This window comes from Schistocerca cancellata, chromosome 7 (assembly GCF_023864275.1).
Source record: "Schistocerca cancellata isolate TAMUIC-IGC-003103 chromosome 7, iqSchCanc2.1, whole genome shotgun sequence".
Taxonomy (NCBI): domain Eukaryota; kingdom Metazoa; phylum Arthropoda; class Insecta; order Orthoptera; family Acrididae; genus Schistocerca; species Schistocerca cancellata.
The window spans coordinates 397,355,465-397,364,960 of record NC_064632.1 but is presented as its reverse complement, the minus strand read 5'-3'; positions in this window follow the sequence as shown (position 1 = coordinate 397,364,960).

Sequence of the window (9,496 nt, the reverse complement as noted above, 5' to 3'; positions counted from 1 at the left end):
ATGCACTACTATCAACACAACGACGTAGGAACGATTTATTAAAGGTCTTTCTTATCTGTTAGGATACGAAAGCGTCATCACAAGTAACGTCCTCGAACAAGATGATTGCCGTTCTTGCAAGACACTGGGACTCTACATTGCGTGAGACGCTGGACATGTAACAGGGGGAAGCAATATTACAACCACCGGTTTTCTGATGTATCTGAGAAAAGTTGTGCGTTTAATTTTCTCCAGTGGAAGGCGAGTTTATTACCGGATGCATTCTCAATCTCTTTCCCATGGACATCGTCGCCCAGTGCGCTTTATGTTAATGGAATGCATTATTCAGCACAGATTATGAAGTCAAAGTTTCTTTTACATCTGCTGGTTAGGAGAAATTAATATTTCGTTTACAAACCACGTTTTAGCTTTTGCGTTTTGTAACACTAAATTTTAGTCAAAGTGGAACTGTCTTTGATTTCTGTAGGTAGACAACTAGCAAAGTATTTTTTTTTTTTTTGGTAATTATTCTTCTGACTGTTTTGACACGACCCGAAACAGATTCGCCTCCTGTGGCAATGTCTTCATCTCAGAGTAGCACTTGCAGTCAACGACCCCAATTATTTCCTGTATGTATACCAGTCTCCGTCTATCTCTAAGGTTTTTCACAATTTGCGACATTGACTCGGATTAAAATAGTGCCCCAGGAAGTTCAGATTGAAATTCTTTATTTCTGCCAATGACCACAAGACATTTTTGGTCCTTAGACTATCGGTTTCGGTCAGCAATGACCAGATCTTCACTTTTCACCCTCTGCAGCACCCTGTAATTCCATGGAAGTTATTCTGTGATGTCTTAACATATGTCCTAGCATTCTGTCCCTTCTTCCTGTCACTGTTTTCAAGAGTTTTCCGTATATTCCTCTCCTCGACGATTCTCAGTAGAACCTCCTCATTCCCTATCTTATCAGTCAACATAATTTTCAACATGTAGCACCTCATCTCAAATGCTTCTATTCACATCTGTTCCAGTTTTCCCACAGTCCTTGTTTTACTACTGTATAATGCTGTGTCTAAAAGTACATTCTCAGAAATTTCTTCGACAAATTAAGAGCTATGTTTGGTACTAGTAGACTTCTTCTGGCTAGGAATGACATTTTTGTCACTGATAGTCGGTTTTTTGTGTTCTCCTTGCTTCGTCCGCCATGAGTTATTTTGCTGCCTAGGTAGTTGAATTTTTTAACTTCATGTACTTCGTGATAACCAATACTGATGTTAATTTTCTCGCTGTTCTCATTTCAGCATTTTCTCATCACTTTTGTCTGTCCTCGAATACTCTCAGTCCATTTTCTGTATTCGCTAGTCTGTTCATTACACTCAGCTGATCCTGTAAATTTTCTTAACTTTCACTGAGGATAGGAATGTCATCAGCGAATCTTATCATTGATATCCTTTCACCTTGATTTATAATTTCTATCCACATCCTTTCATTTATTTCCGTCACTGCTTCTTCGATGTCTAGATTGGACTCCTTTTAATCGTAACACTTCGTCTGTTGTCTTCCACTCTCATTGTTCCCACCAGAACCCTGCACACATTGTAAATTACCCGATTTTCCCTGCACATTACCCCTATTTATCTCCACCATTTATTATTATTAGTTTTGCAAGGAACACACCCATGACTCAATAGTCAGGTCAGTCATTTTGCCAATCGTTTCTGTCGCGCACAACATCACATATGAGTCGGAGGATGTGATCTGATTATCAAGGGGGTTCACTCGATACAGATAACAGACACAGTTTCTATTTAGCCACAGCACAGTTGCCCCTTAAATTCATACGGTTGTCTCCAAGCGGTGTCTTAAAAATTTCGTAGATTATTTGAGACGAATGACAGGCTTCGCTTGCAGATGAATAGCCGATTTCCTTTTCTGCTTTTCACCAATGCTAGCTTTTCCTCAGTTTTCAATGATTAAGAAAAAATTAGAGAAAGACATACTTTCCCGAAAACTGGCATCCCCCTTCTCCCACCCCACCCTATTCACGGGCTTGCACAGTCATAATACACAGAACTGTGTTCACAACCGTAATGCTAAGCGAACATTGAAAATGGTGAATGCGCACTTTGATTTCTCCATTGTGTAATTTATGACGTGAAAGTTTCGGGAGTGTGAAGCTACCATATTTTGTAAATCAAATGCGTGAAACGAGCGCTTCTCAGATGATGGATTTTCCCAGGATATACTGCAACTTCTTGAAAACTATATTAAATTGATGTTTTAGGTACGAAGTGTTTTACACATTTGATGTCTATCGTTAATACTGAGAGTCCAGACGTCAGTGGCAAGTTACCGTGTGTCGAAGCGAGGGACAAGAGAAAGACAGCAATTTAGAAAGCAACATACACACCGAACAACAACAACAAAATTTGGAAGTGGTGTAGTTGTCACTCTTGTTCTCTCTCTTGTAGCAGAGACCCCGATGACAAAACATTTATTGTACATCATCTTAGGTCATGAACAATGTGTGAACCTCCCACGCGATAGGCACACTAGATTTAAACCTGGACCAAATGCTAGAAAAACGAAGTAAAGTGTCCCAACTAGCTAACGGAAGGTCGTACAACGAAATGCTAATTTCATGAGTGACAGTCAGCTTAATGTCACGATCTGTAAAAGCTCGAATAACCAACTTTTTTTCGGAGGCCTCTGCGAGACACAAGGGAAGAGAGTGAATGAGATTCACGAAGATAGGGACAGAGATGTGGAGCAATTCCGACTCCACTGTCGGGACCAGCTGCGCTTAATATCTCGGCTGAGGACCCACATCGCGAACAGCCCGATCGAGGTGGTCGAACGGAATTTCGATTTGGTTGAAATGCGGGGAGTTAGGTGGCCAGGGGCGTACGGTAATCTCATCCTGATGCTTTCCGAACCGCGCACGTACACTGGGGGGCAGGATGACACTTTGCACTGTCCTGCTAGTACATGCCATCGACCCGAGGAAAAACGTTAAGCAGATGTGGAAATTGTTGCCAAGTATAGATGCATACATCTGTTGATTCATTCTACCGTCCAGAATGCCGAGATTCCTCGGGGGATGGCAGGAAACCATTCCCCAGGTCACAAGGTTTCCACCTTCGTTGTTTTCAGACGTTTCAAGCCGTACACGTTAACTGTCTGATGGAGCATAAAGCGTGATTCATCTGGAAAGGTCGCCTGTCCCCCCTAACTGGCGTGTAAATTAGAGCTTTAGTTACCGATGAACTACAGTCAGCATTGGTGCATGAACCAGGTGCATGCTGCGGAGGCTTATACGCAGGAACGTTCGATGAGCGCTCGTTGAGGAGACATTGTTGGTAGACACTTGGTTAATCTGGGAGGTCAGTTGTTCGTCGGTTGCACGTCTATGCGCCTGTACGTACATCCGCATCCCATACCTGTCATGAATGGCTTGTGGTGTTCCAAAGTTGTCTGTGTCTCGCCTTTGTATAGCAATATTCTGCCACGCATGGTATGCATTAACCAAGATGGCAAGCGAACAGTTAAAAAACTTAGCCGTTTCTAAAATGCTTCCACTCTTTCAGGATGCCAATGATCATGCCCTGTTAGAGGTCGAATAAAGCGCTCAGTTTCCACTTTGGGACAACGACTGCACTGCTTTCCACGTCTCCCCAACACGCTTTATACACCCTCCAGTGCTAGTGGTGCCACCTGCAGTCTGTGAGTGGTTGTTACACAGAATTCGATCGTAGTCATTGGTTGCTGTGACCGCACACTTCGGACATCGAGCGCCTACTGCATCGGCATCCCACTTTACGTCCAACCATCACGGGATGCCTGCTTCACAGGGTGTATATTTACCAGGAGAACCTGCGTCGTCTGTTTTTCAAAACAAAGACTTACCGCCGGCCGCAACACAACACACCACCAGGTCTCCAACAATGGCTGCCAGGGACTGCTACCCGTTCGCGGAGCCTACAGAACAGCTTCACCAGAGGTCGCAGCTAGACCTCGCACATGCTACGCCAGGCACGTGATCGCAAATACACTCCTGGAAATGGAAAAAAAGAACACATTGACACCGGTGTGTCAGACCCACCATACTTGCTCCGGACACTGCGAGAGGGCTGTACAAGCAATGATCACACGCACGGCACAGCGGACACACCAGGAACCGCGGTGTTGGCCGTCGAATGGCGCTAGCTGCGCAGCATTTGTGCACCGCCGCCGTCAGTGTCAGCCAGTTTGCCGTGGCATACGGAGCTCCATCGCAGTCTTTAACACTGGTAGCATGCCGCGACAGCGTGGACGTGAACCGTATGTGCAGTTGACGGACTTTGAGCGAGGGCGTATAGTGGGCATGCGGGAGGCCGGGTGTGCGTACCGCCGAATTGCTCAACACGTGGGGCGTGAGGTCTCCACAGTACATCGATGTTGTCGCCAGTGGTCGGCGGAAGGTGCACGTGCCCGTCGACCTGGGACCGGACCGCAGCGACGCACGGATGCACGCCAAGACCGTAGGATCCTACGCAGTGCCATAGGGGACCGCACCGCCACTTCCCAGCAAATTAGGGACACTGTTGCTCCTGGGGTATCGGCGAGGACCATTCGCAACCGTCTCCATGAAGCTGGGCTACGGTCCCGCACACCGTTAGGCCGTCTTCCGCTCACGCCCCAACATCGTGCAGCCCGCCTCCAGTGGTGTCGCGACAGGCGTGAATGGAGGGACGAATGGAGACGTGTCGTCTTCAGCGATGAGAGTCGCTTCTGCCTTGGTGCCAATGATGGTCGTATGCGTGTTTGGCGCCGTGCATGTGAGCGCCACAATCAGGACTGCATACGACCGAGGCACACAGGGCCAACACCCGGCATCATGGTGTGGGGAGCGATCTCCTACACTGGCCGTACACCACTGGTGATCGTCGAGGGGACACTGAATAGTGCACGGTACATCCAAACCGTCATCGAACCCATCGTTCTACCATTCCTAGACCGGCAAGGGAACTTGCTGTTCCAACAGGACAATGCACGTCCGCATGTATCCCGTGCCACCCAACGTGCTCTAGAAGGTGTAAGTCAACTACCCTGGCCAGCAAGATCTCCGGATCTGTCCCCCATTGAGCATGTTTGGGACTGGATGAAGCGTCGTCTCACGCGGTCTGCACGTCCAGCACGAACGCTGGTCCAACTGAGGCGCCAGGTGGAAATGGCATGGCAAGCCGTTCCACAGGACTACATCCAGCATCTCTACGATCGTCTCCATGGGAGAATAGCAGCCTGCATTGCTGCGAAAGGTGGATATACACTGTACTAGTGCCGACATTGTGCATGCTCTGTTGCCCGTGTCTATGTGCCTGTGGTTCTGTCAGTGTGATCATGTGATGTATCTGACGCCAGGAATGTGTCAATAAAGTTTCCCCTTCCTGGGACAATGAATTCATGGTGTTCTTATTTCAATTTCCAGGAGTGTAGTTCCGTCAGATACATCCGTCAACGGGCTTTATAAGGCGGCGCACTGCCGGAAAATAGCAGTTCGACGCACCACTCGGAAGGACAGAGAGGTGCCACCCCGGCAGCCACGGCCAGACGCCTCTTCTAGCTGGCCGATCTCTTGGTATAGTCGACGAACCTCTTTACGTTGTAGAACTGCTTGTGTTCTCTCCCCGTGAAGAGATGGGTATTATTATTATTATTATTATTATTTTGTTATTTTGTATTTGTGTGGATCCGCAGTTGGGATCGAGTCGGTTGTTCTTTTGGATGTTGTATCATTGATTCATTTTGGCGAGTGCAATAAATTGTTTTCGGATTTGTGTTTTCTGAATTTCTATTCTGCTAGCGCAGAAACTTTATTGGTCATATTAACGTGACTCCAAAGTCACTACTAAAATCCCTGACATCTGTGCCACCTTAAAAGTAAGTCTCCTTGAGTCGAGGGTGCAACTGGTGGAAAGACAATAACTCCGAAAAATTTTCTGTGAAAGTAACATAGACACTGAACAACAACAACAACAACAAAATCTGAAAGGGATATAAGCATCACTCTCAATCTCTCTCCAAATAGCGACCCCGAAGATCAAGACGTTCACTGTAAATAAGTGTACATAATGAACAAAATGTGAGCTCTCCCACGAAATCAGTGCTCTAGATCTCAACCTGTGAGGAAATTCCAGGAAAATGAAATAACATGTCCCATTTCACTACCGAAAGGTAAGCTCCCTAGAAAAGCATTAAAAGAATTATTTAATAACTTGTAATTCAGCCCCTGGACTTGATAACCGTCTGGACGTTTGCTATTGTCATTATTATGTGCCGAGGTGACCAGTGGCCTCTGGCGATGTGACAGTTCCAAATGTTCATGGCATGCAGCTTCAGTCGCAATGTTCTCTCGTTAACAGGTTGGGATGGACCTTCATTCAGTGCCTGCAGCAGTACCTGTCGGATTTGGAAGAAATTTTAACCCACAAGCCGTAAAAGTCGTCTCTGGTCCCTCTCAGTCCAAATCTTATTCCGACATCGTGTTAGTAGCCACGCGCGTTACACCTCTGTTTGAATACACGTTGAACAGTCCGCCGCGAGATACCAACAAACTTCAAACACCGTATGGCCTTGGGCACGAGCAAACACGATTTCTTTTGCCACTCTGTCACGTCCTTTCATTTGCCCCTGATTAATAAAATTTCGCTTGAAACATAAATGTCTCAGTGATAGATAGCACCTTATGCTCACCTAGAGGCAATTTGCATACTGTTGCTCGACTCCATCGCTGCACCATTGGGAAGGCTTCACGATTCGTATGTGTGCGCGCTCGGATCACTATTTTTTCGTCCAGTGAGCTACATTTATGACATCAAGAGACAACTGAGTACATTATTCACTGAAATTAAGCTCGCATAAAACTTCAAACCACTGTATTTACTTTACATTTGTCGTTCTAAAATAAGCACACCGGATAAAAGGTTAATCAATAGCATGTAACGTAGTCTCATGATATAATGACCTCAGTACAGCGAGAGAAAGTGTTCATAAGTTTTTTCAGGTATGCCAGATTAAGCTCAAGTTACTCACAAGTGATTAGATCCCCTAGATGTACCACATTGTTCAGTGATGTTCAAATTCCTTAGGTTTATCAAACTCTTGGTGTGATATATGGCTGGTGCCTCATTATCCCACCACACGCCGCACAACTGTGTGCTGCGGATTGCCGCCTTGTACGGCGCCTGCAAGCCGGTACAGCTTATAACCTGCGGCAACCGCTGTGGACGCCACGTTCACCGGATACAGCCAGTACTAGCTTGCGTCCGCAAGTCACGTGACACGTGACAACATCCCTGCCCTGTATCTCTCCGCCTGGTGACGTCTTTAGGAAACAGCCTAGAAGCTCACCAGCCAATGCAAGTCCCAACCAGGACATCGACGTTCAACTTCGGAAGTGCTGCGAGTATATTTCTGCGACTGCTGCGTACGGCTTCTGAATATTAAACGTCATCAGTGCAGGCTACCCCGGCCATGCATACGACAGAGTTTCCCGCTCGTGAGAGGCTGAGTGCACCCTCAAGAACTGTAACGCATTATGGACTTTCTGTAAGTCGATCAGGACGATGTTTACGTTGCCTTCACTAGGAAGCTGTGTTTCTGTTGGTCAACATTATTACCGTACGTCATTCTCTGTAGTAATAATGTGCTATTGCTTTTGACTGTCTGGACACCTTTCCCTTCTTGTGAGGGTATCTCCCACAACGTGATATTTTATCTGAATAATGTCCGCTGTTCAAAAAAGTCCTAAACATTTCCTAAGGGTTTAAGATCGGGCGATTTAGGGGCCAGTCGATTTGCAATTGAGAGCTTGAGTATTTGTCAAACCAGGACCAAAGGGATGCAATCCTATGAACATACTTGGTGTCATCTTAAAGGCGGAAGGTTACGCAGCACTCATGATGAAGGTGCCGAAGGAGGGGAATACGTGTTAACTGAGGATGTCAAAAATAAATATCCTCTTTGATGTTCACGGTAGCCTGACTGAGTGGACGCTATTTAGTGTCGAATGTGCACACCCGAAGATTAATGCCCCTTTACGCCATATCTTATTGCTGTGATATAAAACCGACTGTCACATTCACACCTATTCACCGTCATGACTTAAGTCGGTGGTGGAAGGTCACATGACTCCGTGACATCAGTCGTACACTATCTTCAGGGCTCCACTGAGTCGGTGTGTTCTTTTATAGTGGTGACTAATGCTTCGTCTCGTCTGGTGAGATTACTATTGCTACAACACAGGTTCCAACTCTAACCGCGTGTGTACAAATTTGCAATGCTGATTATCATTTGTGTTCTACAGAGCAACGTTCTAAGATTTATATACTGTCCAGTCACTTTAATGTCACCACTTGGCATAAGTTAAGTTTGAATACCCAATTTTTGCAGTGCAGACCGCTGCGAGACGTGCGGGAAGAGGGTTAATGATATTCCGGAAAGTACCGACAGGAACATGGATCCTAGCTGACTCAATGATTTTGGGTTGAGGGACCATGGCGCGAATAGTCCGATCGAGATGGACCCACAGACTCTCGACTGAGAGTAAATTAAGGGAGATAGGTGGCCAGGGCAGCACATCAAAGTCGTCCTGGTGTTCTTCCAACTACGCACGTAAGCAGCGAGCTATGTGACAGGTTTCATTGTCCTGGTGGTAGATACCATGGTGCCGAGGAAAAATGAACTGCATGGAAGGATGGAAACGGTCCCCCAGGAGAGATACATACTTGTGTTAATCCAGTGTCCCTTCCAGATTAACGAGATCACTCAGGAAATACTAAGAAAACGTTTCCCACACCATAACGCTCCCTCATCCGGCCTGGACCTTTCCGACGATTGTTACAGGGTGCTGTCAGACCTTTCACGACAATGGGCATCAGTCTGACGGAGCATAAAACATGATTCATGTGAAAAACCTGATGTCACGCAGGGGACATCAAGTTGAGGTATTAGCGCACAAATTCCAATCTTCGGTGCGATAAACAACAGTCAGCATCGGTGCACGAACCAGGGACCAGTTGCGGAGGACAATACGCAGCAACTTTAGCAGAGCAGTCGTTGAGGAGATGCCGTTCGTAGCATCTCCGTTCGTCTCGGCGGCCAGTTTCTCAACATTTGAACGTCTTTTCTCCCGCACACATGTTCGCAGCCGTCATTAATCCGTGACATCTACGTCGTGTGGAGCACTACAGTTGCCTCCACTCCGGTTCTGCATAGAACAGTTGTGCCATGCACGATATATGTTAACCTTGATGACACGCGAACTGGGTACGAACTTGGCCAGTTTGGAAATACTCCAATCCTTGGCCAGAAAGCCACTGATCATGCCCCTTTGGACGTCAGATAACTCGCTCCGTCTTCGCATTACAGCAGCTGCAATGTTTCCACGTGCCCACGACCGCTTTGTATACCTTCCACTGCTAACGCTGCCCACCTGCCGTCTGTGAGTGGTTACTGTAAACTGGCATCGAACATAGGC